Here is a 17628-nt window from a genome sequence, read left to right as displayed (position 1 = left end):
ATATTATCATTTCACACTTTTTTAATGCGATTTGCTTCAAGTTTTAGTTTAATCCGAGAAGAGTATAGTGCTCGCTCGAACGCGCTATTGTTCTTTTTTTCCCTCCTTAGAATAAGAAGGAAAATAGATGAAAAACTATTATAGTTTAAAATCCTGCATTTATCAACCTGATAGAAGGTAGTGTGTTATTTATTAATTCCATGCTAATTCATCACTGATTGACTGTGTTATTTATTAATTCTAATGTTAATTCACCACTGATTGACTCTAGTGTGTTATATATTAATTCCATGATAATTCATCAATTAAAAAAATCATTTTGTTGTGCAATGTGCCACTGTAATTAGGACATATTTTACAGCCCCAAGAGGAAAAAAAATATTAAAAATCCATAAACTTTACAAACGAGCCTGTTTCCTTTAGAAAATCCTCCGCGAAGGCATCTCTCCCTTAGACAGATAAACCGCGCGTGCTTTGTCGTGGTAAAATAAACCAAACCAAACCGTGAGCTTTAAAAGAGGTTTTAATGCAAGTTATTTAATTTTGCATCACATCTAAATTTAGTATTTACTGATTCTGACAAGGTTCTTGTTTTAGAATATTACCATTATAACATAATTATGACTTAAAAAGTATTGGAATATATAACATGTTTGTTTTTATCAAAACAAAAAGTTTAGCTTAAAAGGCGTTAGCCCAGAAGGGTTATTAATTTCGATTTGGCATTTTGCCTTGAAAACTTTAAATGCCCGTTTCACTTTTCAGATTGTTGCCACCAAATATAATCTCCCTGTGTTATAGTTAAAGAAATTAAATAATGAATAATCTACATAAATATATATGCGTTTCTCGCATCGTAATAAAAGAACGGTACCCAGAGCCTTCAAATTTTAAATAGCGTAATCCTCCACCGAATATGGGCATCTGGAAGCCATAACTTGGAATTAATTTTATTAGCGATTTCATATTTTGTAACACTTTAACGAATTTTAGATTAACGAACTTAACGATTTCGAAGCGAGCGATAGCAACACTGTACGGGGAAAAAAACAATATCTCCAGCGCGAGAGACTGTGTATCGGAAATTCTAAAGATATGCTCATTTTAAAATAATTTTGCGATATTGCTGTTGAATTGAATTTTATGGTTTAAGTGCGAAAAACATGATATTTCATAAATAAAGGTAACACGCTAAATGTTACAAAAAAGCCCCTTTTTATGCGTAATATAAAATCTGAAAGCTTTCAGATTATTTTTTTCTTTTTTAATATAGTAAAATTTTCAAAAATACACAATAGTCTAATTAATTACTTATTGAAGTTTAAAAATAACTGATTGATTTTTCATGATTTTAATTTTAACTGAAGTATTAATGTTTTTCTTTATATAATGACAACATATCTGAAAGAATTTCTTACGATATAGCAACATTAAAATATGACGGTTTCGTTACATAGCTTTAAGGTTTATACAGCATATGAGACTTGTTTAAGATAAACTGTTTTAAAATCTCCCTCTGCTTAAGCGTGTTTTTCTTTTGTTTGCACTTTTTTTTTTTTTTTTTCTGTAAATTGAATGACTATGTGCTAGGCTAGGGCTTGAAGCATTTTGTAAAATTTGCACAGGTTTGCCGTCGCAGGAAAAACATTCTTTGGCCAAAACAGTGGAATACAGATTATTTATCACATCATCACGTAATATAACTTTATAGCAGTCGAGCTGAAAAGAGAATGATACAGTCTTGGTGATAAGCTTACAGACAAATCGCGTTTAAAAGCTATGTGTAAGCCTTCAGAGATAGATAAGGGGATAGCTTCATTAATTAAGCATTTCCAAAACTACTCGAAGTTCATTAGGCGATATTTTTGAGTAAATTTTGGACGATTTATTGCAAGCCAAACGACATCTGTCGCCTCATCCTTTGACAGTGACACGAGTGCGAGTAGAAAACACTACCCTTATCCTCTTCCCCCCCCCCGAAAAAATTGTCACGCAGAAGAAAATGATCGGAAAATAATTATCATTATCGATACATGCTTCTGAGCTAGATACGCATTACATCGCCAGAAGATTAACTCGTTAGGAGTTGAACACGAAAACTCATCAGAAACGCATTACAACGAAGAAAATCCTTCCGTCACTCCTGTCCTCGCTTCGCGATTTCCTCCTTTAGAACACTGCAGAACATTTTTATTCTTCTTATCAGTTCTCTCTTGATTTAGCCCCAACATCCTGATTTCGGAGAGAAATGCTGTATTGTTAATTCTATTCAGCAGCAATTAAATCATTCGAGCTTTATTAGAAATTTGAGGCCAAGCTTTCCATTAACCTAATGGAAATGGGCATATAAGCAATTCCATTGGTAAGTTTAAAAGCTTTTAATAAATTAGGCGGCGACGAGCGAAGCTGAGCGAGAATAATGGAAAATTAGTAACGTTGTAGTAGAGAACACTGGAAAGAAAGCTGGAGGTATATTCAATGGTGAACTGTAGGTTAAATTTTAACTTGGTTGACTTTAAAATTTATCCCAAAGTTAACGAATATTGAAAATATGATCTTGAGTTTTCCTCATGGACTGCCTGCATCATCAACTGCCTGAAAATGGCTAGCCATTAAGTAGTTTTCTGCAAAAAATGGCCGATTTCGACCATATTTAGCAGATAAGTTTTTCAAAATCAGTTGTGCGTTGAAGGAGGAGTCTCTGAATCGTACATACAATTCGAAATTTTGTTTGGAAACTAGATATTTCTTTGTATATTATATAAGGTATTTTCTTCCTTCTTTCTGCATGCCTTCGTGGTGGAACGGTAGCACAATTGGCGCATATTCGAGAGTCTAGGTTCGAATCCGAGCGAATCATTGCTCATTTTTCGTGTTTTCTACTTCAAAAACTCTAATGTACAGTGGCATCCGAACTAAAAGGTGGTGGATGATGATTCTTCACCGCCAGGATTTCGCGATTGTGTCTAATTCCCAATCGCCCTTTAAAAAAAGGGGGAGTATGTAAGCTATTTTCTCCCTCCTTTCGGCATGTCTTCGGGGTGTAATGGTAGCACACTCGGTGCGTGTTATAGAGATCCAGGTTCGAGTTCTGGCGAAGGCATTACTCATTTTTCATGTATCTTCCTTCAAAATAACCTAATGACTCTACAGTTAAAAGGTTAATTATTTTTTATTTTAACACCCGTTCCACTAATACCCTAATGATACCCTAATGTATTACTATGTTTTTATTTCTCCCCCCCCTTAATTTGTCTTAAATCGTACTTCCTGAATGCCAAATGTCTTATGCATCTTTAGAATGTGAAAAGACTTTGACATCCTTTTCCTGAGTTTCGGACTGGAAGAAGATTTTAATGCGAGTTATTCAAAACAATTTAGATTCAATCATTATGCACATTGGCTGTTTCGCACAAAGATCCAGAAATAAATGCTTGAGAATAAATACTGCACATTTAAAAAATAATTGATTATATTTGAATATATTTCTTAACAGTTCTTGTGATATGATACTCAGCTCATGTAGCTAACAACTGGAAAACCTCGGTATTTGTTCCTGATGAGATCATCGTTGATTTCTTTTCGAGGTTTCTCTCTGCAAACCCCCCTCAAAAAAAAAAAAATACTAATTTTATAGAGACACCTGAATCAGAAACACAAAAATGTGAACGATAAGTCGTTACCATCTAAATCTAGGTCTTTCGCCTTCATTGCCCATTCGCTCTGAAACAGGAGAGAATGTAAGGAATTAAACGCATTCCATACTCATTGTGTCTTTGTTATGTAGTGGTCAATACATCCAGGTAGTTAATTGGAAAATCTCGGCAATTACACTTCATTTTCAAATTCTTGTTTTCATAATGAAACCAAATGGTTCTACAGTATAACTTTCGAAAGCTACATAGAAATTAAAGAACAGAAAATTGGTTTGTGAATTCTTGAATTCACAAACATGCATCTATTCTTTAAACAAAATCTGGGGAAAGAGTGCACTAGCATCGAATATACCTGTTCTACGTTCAAAAGAAAAACGTGAAACAACGAATCGTCGAAAGCAGGTTGTCGGTTTGGTTTGATTTATGTGATTATGGTAATCTGTCTAAGGAAAGGGATGAATTCATGGAGGATTTTTTAAGGGAAACTGGTTTGTATCTACATTACACATAGGAAAAAACGCAAAAATGCTCACGCAGTCAGCACAGACTACACCCTCGAAATACCAATGCGCAGTGACTTTACCGTTCTGTCGCTGGTGACCCTAGCAAGCTATAGTTCGACCGCCTCATCCGCGACCATGAGCGCAAACACGCATGCGCTATTCGCACCGAATTATTCTCAAGATAGGTTGGAAGGATGGGGACTTTCTTTCCTTCGAGGATATAAATTCTTTCTTTCCGGAGAAGAGAAGATTTTCATGTCGCAGCAAATAATAACGCTCCTTTTGGGCGAGTCTGTGTGTTTGCGCAAAATGCCGGCCAATGTTATAGAGACATTAGGTATTTTCTGTAAGCAGACAAGACGAAAAATTAGCAACGCCTTCGCCGGGAATCGAACCGCGGACCTCTCAATTACGCGCTGAGCGGGCAAACCACTGCACCACGAAGGCTTGTTAAGAAGGCAGGAGAAATACCTTATAAGGTTGCGTTTGAGACTGTCGAACTATACTAAAGTGTAGCTTGCTAGGGTAATGAGGGATACTAACAGTAGTAGTACTTTTTAGTGGTATTACTGCTAGGGTCTAACTACCACTGCGTAGTACCTCTACTTTTTAGTACTACTACTGTTTAGCTTTTTACCAAACAGTAGTAGTATCGAAGGTTACAGTTTTTGAACGAATGTGTCAAATCGGATTTTTTGGCTAATCGCTACTTATTTGCAATTTTGGTATGGATGACCACAAATGAATTAATACGTATTTCTAATTCTATGATGGACTTTCGTTCGTTTTGAAGCATGCATGAAATTTATGATATATATTCTAATTAAAGATTCATTTTATTCAGTAAAAATTACCCATTGAAAAATACTAAACATATGTTTTTGAAATCTTTTTCTTAATTTGTTTTAAATCATACTTGATGAAAACCAAGCTTTTATATTTTTTAAGAAGCATTCTTATTCCGTTTTAGCTTATAAGGGAGGAGAATTTTTTTTTCTTTTTTTTAAACTTTATTTCTCTGTTGTTTGTTATTGTTTGGAGCATTTATTTTGTTTCGCTTTTTTCAGCAAGAATGGATTTTCTTCTATTTTTTGTTTACTTTTATAATGTATTTCTGAATGGAATGTCCTCAATAGTTTTTATGATTCGTATTCTTTCACTTTTTCTTTCAATATCTGCAGATTTTTTTCTCCCTTTCCCTTTCCCAAATGTCAAGTTGGTCACGCAAGAAAATTTTTTATCGGATAAATTGAATAGGGCTGGTTACTTTATATTTTTAAGAAGATATTCTGCTAACACGACTTAGGCCATATTGGTTTGAGAAGTTCTTCTGATGTATTGTGTGTGTGTGTGTGTACATGCAAATACAAGTGCTTATTCGTTTAATAATAAATTAAAATTTTCTTATGCGAGTTTAAACTGTTAAAAACAAAGAAATAAATTAAATAAAGAATTTAACAATGAATTAACTAATTAATTAATGCGGGAAGAATCAATCGGAAAATAATGCAACTGTCAAAATCACATAAAAAACAATATACTGCAAAACAGAAACAAGAAATCTGTCGTGCAAAAATGTGATTCTTTGATAGTAAAACTGGCATACATATATTTCGAAATACAAATCATAAAAAGGATTGAAACTTACCAAAAATATTGAGTTTTATTTACATACTCCCATTTTCATGTTTTGTTTAACATCATATGAAAAAATAAAAATCAATATTCTTTATTTATTTTTTAATTTGACTTTTACTTTAATGAGTGTAAATTGGTGGTTTTGTGGATGTACAGGTCTCTTGTAAGAGGGCAGAAGAGAATGAGTAATGAATGGTCTGCATCTCTTTTTGACTTCGCAGATGCAATCATGGCTATCAGAGAGGTTTCTTTTAAGAAACTAATCTAGATAATGGCCGTGACCGGTGAGGTAATATGTTAGTAAGGACTTCTGATTTTTGGGTATGTTTCTTGCACTGTGATAAAACAGCGGTAGATAGAGCCATCAAATTTTGAAAAGCGTAATCCTCCTGCAAATATGGGCATCTGGAATATGGGCACCAACATTTTTAATTTGTTTTATTATCGATTTCATATTTGTAGAGCTTTAAAGAATTTTTGATTAACAGACTCAAGGATTTCAAAGCGAGCAATGGCAACGTTGTATAGCAAAAACATTTTTATCTCCAGCGCGCGAGACTGTGTATCGGAAATTCTAAAGATATGCTCATTTAAAAATTATTTTGCGATATTGCTCTTGAACTGAATTTTATGAACGAAGAACATGATATTAAATAAACAAAGGTAACACGCGAAATGTTAAAAAAGCGCCCCTTAATTTAAAATCTGAAACCGTTCAGATTTTTTAATTATTTATTAAATATGTATTTAATATAAATAAATTTACTTTTATTGAACTGTAACTTGAAGCCGTATTCACATTTTATAACATATTATCTGTAATAACTTAATGTACCCCTTGTACGTTTTAGATAATAAGAATTTGAAAGCCTTGTATTAAGTTATTGACATTAATATATAAATTTCTTTAATTAATATAAAAATTTCTTGAAATTATAATTTTAAAGTAATTTTTTTTTTTAAATTTGTAAGCACTTTCAAAAGTATGCTGGCTGCATGAAAAGGGCCGAAGAAAGCCACTGCGGGAAATACAACAATGAAATTCAATTAGTGAGAATTAGATATTGAGATCTAATTAGCCTTTAATTCTGTAATCGCTGTTATTGATTTTTTTTAAATAATTCTTATCAAATAATCACGTTAAGAATTTTTTATTACGATTTTTTAAGCTTTTATATATCTTATTTTATATTACAAAGCTTATTGTTTTGAAAACTTACTGTCGCCAGTTCGATAACTCTAGTTCTCGACAGCAAATTGGGATCGATGATTCTTGTTAAGCTAGATACAGTAATCACTTGATCAACATCTTTCAAGTACTGAATTTTAGAACATAATTACGATGCAATCAAATCTTGCTTTTATCTCGCTTTGAGAATTAACCGAGGACATTGTTATTCCAATTTTTTAGTTTTCTGACTTCTTTCGGACCCTATTGTTGGGGCACAAAAACCTTATCCTCTTTCCGTTTCCTGGTCTCTCTAAATGCAGTTAATTAAGAAACACAATTCTATTTGGAACACTTTTAGTTAACTAACTATCTGAAGTGAGTGTCCGCATGACAGGCTCCTCGCTAACAATTTGTAACCTTGCGCGCGTGTGACCCGATATTCCCAAAGAGCCCCAAACTGGTTGCCTTCTTTTACTGATGGTGAACTTAATTAAAAGCGGAGGAACTATTTTCCTCCGCTTCTTCTTTCTGTGAGTAAGGAAGGTAGATAACAAAAAGGAGTTCTAATGATAAACCGATTGGTGACTCATTCTCTTTGTTGTTTAATTCTTGATTTTCTGATTCTTTTTTCCGTTAGTGTTTATTGTTCTAGATCCTTTATTTTTCTATTATTGTGGTAACACTTTTTTTTTTAATTGGTTAACGTCTGTGGGAAAATTCAGTGGGAAAGGTAGATGTTAGATCTGCTTGTCGTGTTTGGAACATTTACAGAACTGCCTATTCTAAATTCTGAAACTTTTAATGGTTAACATGTCTAAAGGACTAATCATTTTGTAAGAAAAACTATCATGATTTTACTTTTTAAGGATGACTTACATAAAGAGTAAAAGGGCAGTTTCTATATTTCATTAAAAAAAGAAAACGTAAATTCATCTTTTTGTATGATGTAACTTTTTTTAAAGACTAAGCGTCTTTCGATAGAATGTATTTCTTTTCACCTTTCTGCAGACTTTACCACTTTTTTTAGAATATGTATATTTTCTAAAAATGTATCTCTTTAAGAAAGTTTTATTTAAAATCTCCTTTTTTTTAAATAATAATGTGTATCTTTCTGTAGAATGCGTGTCTTCACAGGATTGTCCCTTTTACGCTGAATGCATCTTTTTTAAGAATGTGCATCTTTCTGAAGAAATGTATCTTCTTTCAAAAGCATTCAGTTTTCTGCAGTTTTCATGTTGATTTTGAGGAATATACTTATTTCTAAAGAATACAACAATGTTTAACTCTGAAATCGAGGAGTATAGATTACATTAGTTAATGCAAGAGTACAGAGGGTGTCCGCAGATTTTTAGACGATTTTCATTATATTTACACAAATATAAAATTTTTATGTTTGAAATGTTCTATTTCATAACCCTTATTCTTCACCAGCTTTGTACACCTTAATGTTGTTGTTTTTGTTGTCTTGTCCGTGAATTTCATGGAAGAATGGTTGGTTGCAAGAGCCTCAAGGAGGTTGGACTTCTATTTCCACCCCCCCCCCCAATTTTACAAGAGAGCAGCCCGGGGAAGGGGGTTGTCCAAGGGTCTCCCATCCCGCTCCCCTACCACCAATTCACGTGAGAGGACTTTCGGCTTGACATATATTTAGAGTGCCCCCTTGCCACAAAGACACTATACATTTACAAATATCCAAGCCTTCTTGAGGATTCGAACCTGGGCCCTTCGGTACCGCAGTAGGCTTCCTTAACGACTATATATTTCTTTCTACATTGTATATGTACATATGTATATCTCTTCTTCAAGTGCCTTGTATGCATATGTATATCTCTTTTTTGCATTTTATAAATGTCGTCTGCTCAGCCGGGGCTGCCCAGGGCTGCGGCCTGGTAGCTAGTGGTTGACTCCCGCCGAGTTGGTAACCAATTCTGCATGGATATATCTATACCTGGATCGGAAGCCAACTCAGCGGTTTACCTCCCTTAACGACTCTACCGTCTGGGCGGCACTTAAGCGTTATCTGTATGAATATAGTTTTTATTCAAGATGCTTGTAGAAATAATAACTTCCATGATTCTCCATAGTATGTATTTCATTTCCTTCCCTCCCGTATTGTGTTCACCAGTGCGCAAGTGTGAAAGGATTCAAAACAGTAGTAGTTCATCGTAGGTCGTCGTGTAACATTGTTCTTCCTCTTATGTATATTGAATATGAGCAAATTTGAGTAGAGCAATTCTTCGTGAATGTTTCCTTTTAATGACAGATAGCATTCGAATGGTTTATCTTAAATAGTATAGTTTTCCATAACAGCCATGTATTAAAATTAATGTAAAAGAGAAAAAGGAATTGGCAGTGTACAAGCCATTTGACTTTTTTCCGAGAAAAATTCTGACTTGTAAAAGTACTGAAGGAAAACTTTATTTTCTTTTTTTAAGGAAGTGGGTAGAAGGGTAATAACTCAAGTTAAAAATAATATTTTCAAACATTTTGTACGAATTTCCTGGAAGTCAAAAACGGAGGTATCATTACGAAACGAAATAATGACTTAACTTGCGAATTCATTGCGGCTTCGAAAACTTCAAACCATTTTGCGTAAAACATTAAAACATCAAAATTATGTCCATAATATGAGGTTAACTGGAACCATTACGATCTAAAATATACACACCCTCCAAAGAAAAATAGCAAGGCAAAAAAAGAATACTGACCTCATATATCAAATAAATGGCCTCTAAAAAACTAATTCACTACAGAATGTCCCATTTTATTGTGTTCTTTCGGATATTATCTGAAGTCTGAGAAATGCGCCGAAGATAAATATTCACACGAAAATAAAACATAAAGGTCGAACAAAAGAACTCAGAATAACAGTTCGGGGAATAAAAATGCATAAAGAAAAAATGAAAAAAAAAAAAAAAAAAAAATCTGAAAAAGGGGCAAATTATTTTGGAGGTCGCAATTTAAAACAAAAGCGGGTAAGAGACATTTTATCTTATCTCTCTAACAGCGCGTTTCCAGATCATTATTCTTTCCGAAGACCCGTCGTCTTATCGAATGTCGTCCGGCTGGAATTGGATTTTCGAATGGAACAAAAGCTGGGGTTGTTCCGTGGACAGTTTCAATCATGGAAGAGTAATAATTTAAATGATATTTGTTTGTTTTTCTCTCTCCGTTGCATCGATTTTGTATATCGATAGCCCTAAATTTTTATATCTACGATAGATACCATTCTTTTGCTAAATATATTAGAATATGTTCAAATATTCATTTAAAATAATCTTTAAATGTAATTGCCAGTAATGTTACTGTAACGTAATTTTACTGCCAACAATCATACATATAGTTACAGTTTACTAAGGAATATATGGGTAAACAGAAGCTCATAATCAAGAATACCGTTTTCTTTTTGAAAGGTATCAATAACTAAAGATCAGTGCGATGGTTCCAGAATTAGAGAAAACTTGTGAAATTTGAAAGATTTGCATGCTGGCTTATGGAAACTGTTATCTTCCACTTATTGAAAATGTTTATAGATACAAAGGCAAAGGCATTAAAAATATTCGCATAAGGAATTATATTTCTTAAGTATTATTGAGTTAAGAAATCTATTGGCATTGCAAAACTTACTAATATCGCAGTTTTTATATTGGAAAATAGCGTTGAATGCAAATGAGTTAGAAGTAGTATTTAAAGGAAGTTCAATTTACTTCGAAAGAGAGTGCATAGGAGTCGCTAGTGGCGCGTGTCTGCCTTCTGGCTACTTCGTTCTTTAATCTATTACGCTCGACCATATTGTACTAGCCTGCTGATAATCGCCGTCTAGTTTAAATTAAGGGCCAACTATGTTAGATATTTGTGTCTAGTTTCGGCTAAGTCTGTTTTAGTTAGTATTAGATTAGTTTCTTATTTTCTTATCATGATTTAAAAGCTCATGTGGAGGCTTTCCTGTAAGCCCGAGAAGGGGCCAACTGTTACTATTTCTTTGAGTGAATATAAAGGTATTTTAACCCTTCTCGAGGCTACGTTGTATGTACTTGAACTCAGCGATATCTCGCTGCTTAGTTCACTCCGTTCGTCGACATTTTGCCATAGACAAAGTGGCGAGGGACATTACAATTATATTTCAGGTTGTGAAAAGGTGGAGGACATTCTAAGGGAAACTGACTCGTATACACGTTGCACATGGAGAAAATCCCGAAAACGCCGAGGCAGCCAGCCTTTCGCCTGGAAACGAACTTACGTCTGAACTACCAGTGTTCAGTGGCTTTACTACCGTTCGGTCACTGGTAGGTCCCTAAGTGAATCCGATGCCTGTAGAAAGTTATAATCTTATAAACCTATTCTGTAGAATCGAGTTAAATAGCATCTGTCTTTAACATGACCTTTTTTTTTTTTTTTTTTTTTTTTTTTTTTTTTTTTCATAGATAGAATCCTGTCTATTTTGTAGGAATAAACGGTGAACATTAGTTTTAAAGGTAATGCCGGAAAACTTACATAAAACATTGACGTTAAGATAACTTGTGATTAATTAACTATTAACCCACTGATTCTAAGTCTAGGATGTAAACTGAAAACTCCTCACAGCTTTTTTTCCCACATTTACGTAATGACTTTTTCACACAGAAGGAAAAAAAGAACTGCAGGAAAAGCGCGTTAGTAGATAATAAAAGAAGACAGATATGCTAGTAGATAGTCACAAAAAGAGACAAATTAATCCTTGTGTGCGGAAATGAAAAGAAAAATAAAAAGGACTAATATTAAACTTTTTGTTTTATTTGTTGAGACTAATCAAGCACTTTTTTTCGTGATTTCTTCAGGCTCTCAATTGAATGGGAAAGGGGGGGAAAGCTTGTGAAAATTTTTCTGCACTTGCAATAATAAAAACGAAACGTTTCGATTTTCTCACCAACGAAGAGAAAAATGGAAGGGGTTTAGGGTGGAAAGTTAATTAATAATGTGTCAAGAAGCATTCGAAATTGTTGAGAGTATAGAGGCTTGTATTGACCCACTAATCAATATTGCTATGTAGTGCTCTGAATGCCGAAAAAATTGATCCCTTATTTTTTGTGTGTGTTATTTATGCTTTTTGCGGAGGAATTTGTTCTTCTTGACAAATATTTCTATAAAGGTATTTTTAAAAAAGAATTAAATTGAAGTACTTTTGAGCTATAAGTTTGTATATTTTATCCCTCAAAATTTCATGTCTTTTAGATAACTTGTATTACACTGTACAATTTTTCAAACTTTCGATCTACTGCAATGAAAAATTACGTTTCATTCATTATTTCCTTGCACGAAGTAACGGATGTACTGTAATCGCGAAATATTTCGAGTGCAACATTTCAACGAAAATATCAATTTAGACCGCTCTTGAATCCATTAGAACGATTTTTTGTGACATCTGTATCTGGCATTTTACATCATCTGCATGACGGACAGAATAAAAGGATTCCTTTTTCCAAAACGGATTATAAAATGGATTCAGAAGGGATTTGTTTCGTGACATCTGTACGTACGTATGTGTGTATCTGTACGTACGCATAACTCAAAAACGGTTAGCTGTAGAATGTTGAAATTATATGCATGGTACTGCTTTAACATCTAGTTGAGCACCTCCGTTTTTTGCTGCAATAGGACACATCAATCGGCGAACACACACACACACATATGAGCTCCGTTTTTTATTCTTATATGTAGGGAAATTGTGCATTTTTTGCTTTAAAAGTGATTGAATTAAGTTCTTCTTATGTCCCAGTTAAGGTTTTTATGCCTTTAATTAATCTGTATGCAATAATTATAGAATTACCAACAATTTAAAAATGTAAGTTTCGCTAGGCCTAACATGGTGGCTCTTTGTTTACATTTGAATTTTTTTTTTTTTTTTTTTTTTTTTTTTTTTTTTTTTTTGTCCTGGGACCAACAGTTAACTTTAAGCTTTTGTACACTGAAAATTTTGCCTTTCTCTCAATTGGCCGCATTGCATTTTTGACGTACAAGCTCTAATTTAAATTGCAATTTTTACCTGTGTTTGTTTTATAAATTTGTTAGGTTTTTGTTTTTGTATTTTTCAATTTTTAATGAAGGTATTCTGATTTTTTAATGCATTTTTGCCTTTCCGCGAAGTGAGAACTGAGTTTACTGAATGAGAAATACATCTCTAATGAAATTCAAGTAAGGAAGTATGTTTCAATGAAGTGACAAAAAGTGTGTATAATTTAATAGGCCATACAAGGAAGTCATGTGCGAAAGTCACATCAGATATATTTTAGAAATACATAATTGAGGGCTAGGAATTCCATATGATCAGTCTTAAAGTCTCAACTGAATGCAGAATTGCAAATTTTACGTAATAGCTTCCTGATGATACCAAGTCGTCAAGTGTAGTTACCAGATTAGAACTGGCACCTTTGGTGGTATGTGTTGCAGGCTATAACGCCATGGGGCAAATTCCGATGTCGTCATCCTCCAAGTGTTCCCCTTCCTAAGCTGATGATTGTCTTTCGCACCCAGCGGATGATGGGTTGTAGTTCCATCCTGCTTAAAGACTCTTAGTATGTTAGGGCGTGTCAGAGCTGTAAAGGTTGTAAACACCTCATTATTGTATAGTCTGGATAATCTGTTGTATTCTGCGGGAAGGTTAGCAACCAGAGACGAAAGTAGCTGTTAATCTTGCGATTAATAGCTAATCCGATACATACAAGGTAAGAATGCGTTAAGTCGTACCTCGTAAGACAAAATAGGTATATATCGTAGGATCGATGGAAAAAAATTAATTTTGTGTGGTAATAATATCTTCGGTTGATCTTGCTAATATTTACTGCAGTAAATTTCTATACAGTAAGCTTTTGTCCATACTCTGAGATAAAATAATTAAAATTTATGATCACGAACTTAATACGACTTAGACAACCAATATTCTATGTCGTACCACCTATCGTTCAAGTCGTACGTTTAAAATTGGACAATTATAATAAGACTTTTTTTCTCAATTATTTTATGTATGCAATTAATTTAAAAAATGACGACAAAGATGTCTTTTCATTTTCTTGTCAACTCCATTACATAAGTTGTGTACCCATCCTTTGCATTTTAGGCATTGAATCATATCCTCTTCGAGGGCTTCCTCATAAATATTACAGCGAAACGAACATGATGTGAACCAAGGGTCGATAGGTGGTAACTCGTTTCGCCGGAAGAGACGAAGTTAGCGTGATATCACGCCTAATATTTTAAAGGTACGACTTAAGTGCTGGTGCAATTTGTGGAGCTTTACCCTAAATGAGAAGCATACATTTTAAAATAGTCCCAAATGAAGCAATTATGCAATAAATTGCCTTGTGGAAAATTTTACCGTTGCGACTAGACAAAAAGTCTTTAAATTTGTCAATCCTGATGTTTATTTCTGAAATATTATAGTGCTCCATTAATAAACTAGAATACTTTGTATTATTTTGACTTTAAAATACCACAGAAATCCTCAATCTGAGGGAATATAAATGAATATTAATCTCCTTACTGCATATAAATGCAAAGTTTCTTTTAGAGGAACATCCGACTTCGGAGAAAGGATTCTATTTACTAAATGTTTCCGGGAAGCATCTTTATTTTACCCCCGTTATAAATTTTACTGATCTTGATCTGAAAGGAAAGAGCTCGGTTCTTTTCGAAAGGAAAAGAAGAAGCTACCTTTCATCAGCAGCACTTTACTGGAAAGTTAACATTATTTTATTCGAGAAATATTCAGTATATTATACATCTCATGTGAAGAGAATTGTTTTTAGTCCAAAGGGATTTGAATCCCGAAGGACTATTACTTTTGTTTTGGCATTTTGCGTCGGACTCCTATAAATGTCGGTTCACTTTTCAAATTGTTGCCACAAAATGTTAGAGTCCTGCATTATATTTGAAGAAATTAAATAATGAAAAATATGCATAAATGTATGTCTATTTCTCGCATTGTGATAAAACAACGGTATCTAGAGCCATCCAATTTTGAATGACGTAATCCTACTGCGAATATGGGCATCTGGAATCCCAAATTTGAAATTTGTTTTGTCATCGATTTTATATTTTGTAAAACTTTAACGAATTTTTAAGTAACAAAATCAACGATTTAAAAGCTAGCAAAGGCAATACTCTACGGGTGGGGGGGTCTTTTTATCTCTTGCGCGTCGAACTGTGTATCGGACATTCTAAAGATATGCTCATTTTAAAATTATTTTGCGACATTGCTATTGAACTAAATTTTATGGTTTAAGCGCAAAGAACACGATATTTATTAAATAAAAGTAACACACGAAACGAAACGTAAAAATCTGAAACATTTCAGATTTTTTTTTTTTTTTTTTTTTTAACTTTTATCTTTTTTATTATACATTTCTTTCTCTTTCTTTCAATAGATGGCAATGAGTATCTACTGTGTTGAGCGAGTGGAACAATGCATGTGGGCAGAATAATTTGCCCCTGAAAAGAGAGTGTTAATTTTTTTTTTTTTTTCGGAATTCTCAGATTTACTATATCTGGAAAAATAAGGTCGAAAATGCTAAATTAAAATAAAAATAATCAATTTAAAAATTAAAATAAACTCTTCATCCTTTTACTTATCGATAAATAAATTACTGCCATTTTTGTTATTATTTCTCTAAAGAACTTCGAAGCATTTTTATGTGCTGCTATTTCTTATATATGTCGTGAATCTCATATGTATCTTGCATGTAAATATTTAAATAATTTTAAATAAATGCCGTAATCTCTCCATATGATTAATCTTTTTCAGAACTTTGGAATTTTCCACAGAAATATTCGTACAAATGTTCACAGTATCACACAGTACAATCAGTAGCTACACTTCGAACTACCAAGAACGTTAAACACAACGAAATGCAAAGCGCATCTCAAGAGAAAACTAAATGGGATATTTCAGTTTCCGCGGAACTAAACAACTCGCAACAACAATGACTATGCAACTGAGAGCAGATGCTCTCTCTTCGGCCTTACATAGATTTCAACCGGCCGCGAGATATTTCTAGTACTTTCTGTTTTCTCAAAATTACTGGAAAGTAATACAAGTGCGGAATTTCGGTTACAGCTACCATAGTGGTCAATTACATTTATTCAATTTCAATACATATAACGGTAATACAGGGTCCAAGCCCAAATGTCGCCAAATTTGGCGACTTTTGGCGATTTCTTGCCAAATTGCCGAGATACCCATTTACTCAATGTTAAATGCACTTGCCCCTGTATTCATACTTCTCCGGTATAGCTTTCTCTTAAAATTTCTCTCGAGCTACATTGCACAGAAAAATACAATTTGACTTATAATTCTACTTAAATTACTTATTTAAGTACAAAATTCGTAACCATATCTATCTTTTCCGTGCTCTTTTATAGATAATCCGCTTGTGTTTTTATATTTTATTTCTATTAAATTTTACCTTCCTTCTCCAGTTCCTAAGGTTCTATCTTTCTACCTCACAATCTCTTCCACACCAAATATCTTCTTTTTTCCTATTTCATTTCCCTAACTCATATTTATATGCATGTTTTTCCCATCCTCTTCTTTTTACCTGCCTTTCATTTATCCAACTGGTAAGCTAAATAGAACTCTTGAAGTGCGATTATGTTTCCAATAAAGCAATCTGTGGATTGGAAGATTAAAATAAAGCATCTCATTAAGTAAAGTAACCATTTAGTATAAAACATATAAAAAGAATGCTTAGATCCTACGCAAATTTTTGCATTCTTTATCCAATGTCTGCCATATATTTCAATTACCCTATCACCATACGTTTTCAAAAGACTGCTGCATTTTTTTATATGTTGGCTTGCAGTTCTGAAAAGGAAGCATGGAAAAATAAACGTTATCCTGCAAAAAAGATGAAAGATGGTGATGTTAAAAATCTCTTTCTGTTTCAGTGGAATGTGTAACAGCCGCGTTTGTGTTTAAGCAGTAAAACCAAAAACGAGCATTTTTAGATGTTTTTGTTTCGCCAAATAATTTTCTTTATTCCATCTATCTCTTTTACAAAGAAATTGGGCAAGGCATTTTATTTTTAAGCTATTTTGCGTATTTTTATCATGGTAGCGAAATTGGGAAACGTTCATAGTTCAGCTGTTTGTTTTAAATCAGTTTTTATATTATCGCCTGTTTTAAACACACTGAAAATCTATTTATCCTAGAATTTTACTAAATTGTTTCGCCTGTGTTTATTCAATTTATTTTAAAGGACTTTAAATAACTGGAAATCTTTCAAGTATTTTATATTATAAACTACATATTACTCATGCAGATGTGAGGTACTGGTTAAAATTTAGAAAATATGTTTTATATAACAGTTTTAAATTTTTGAAAAAAAAATGGAATTATTGATTTTTAGCTAGAGAGACAGATAAAGAATTCCATTACCATCTATTTAAATATAATTCATTTAAATTTCATTAACTGTGGAATGAAACGAAAGTAAGTATAGTTTTTACTAAGATTTTTGATTTAGTTGTTATGCATTCTGATTATTATTTATGGATTTGAACTACCGAAAATAATTATTCCTGCGTACATAATTTAGATTAGGATAACTTTTGGAAATTGCCTCTGTGGAGACCATATTATTAAAAAGCTTCAATAAGGAACCGGAATATAGAATGTTATGTTCAGTAA

At 33.2% G+C, this 17628-nt stretch overlaps 1 protein-coding gene across 4 annotated transcripts in view; it reads left to right on the top strand.

Moving 5' to 3' along the window:
- The window catches only part of LOC118195504 (nephrin-like), a 497037-nt gene that overhangs the window by 97717 nt on the left and 381692 nt on the right, over positions 1–17628 (top strand). The gene's annotated exons all lie outside the window — the stretch shown is intronic.

This window comes from Stegodyphus dumicola, chromosome 1 (genome assembly GCF_044657685.1).
Source record: "Stegodyphus dumicola isolate Sdum_Otavi_A_Nest chromosome 1, ASM4465768v1".
Taxonomy (NCBI): domain Eukaryota; kingdom Metazoa; phylum Arthropoda; class Arachnida; order Araneae; family Eresidae; genus Stegodyphus; species Stegodyphus dumicola.
This window is presented reverse-complemented; position numbering and strand designations above follow the sequence as displayed.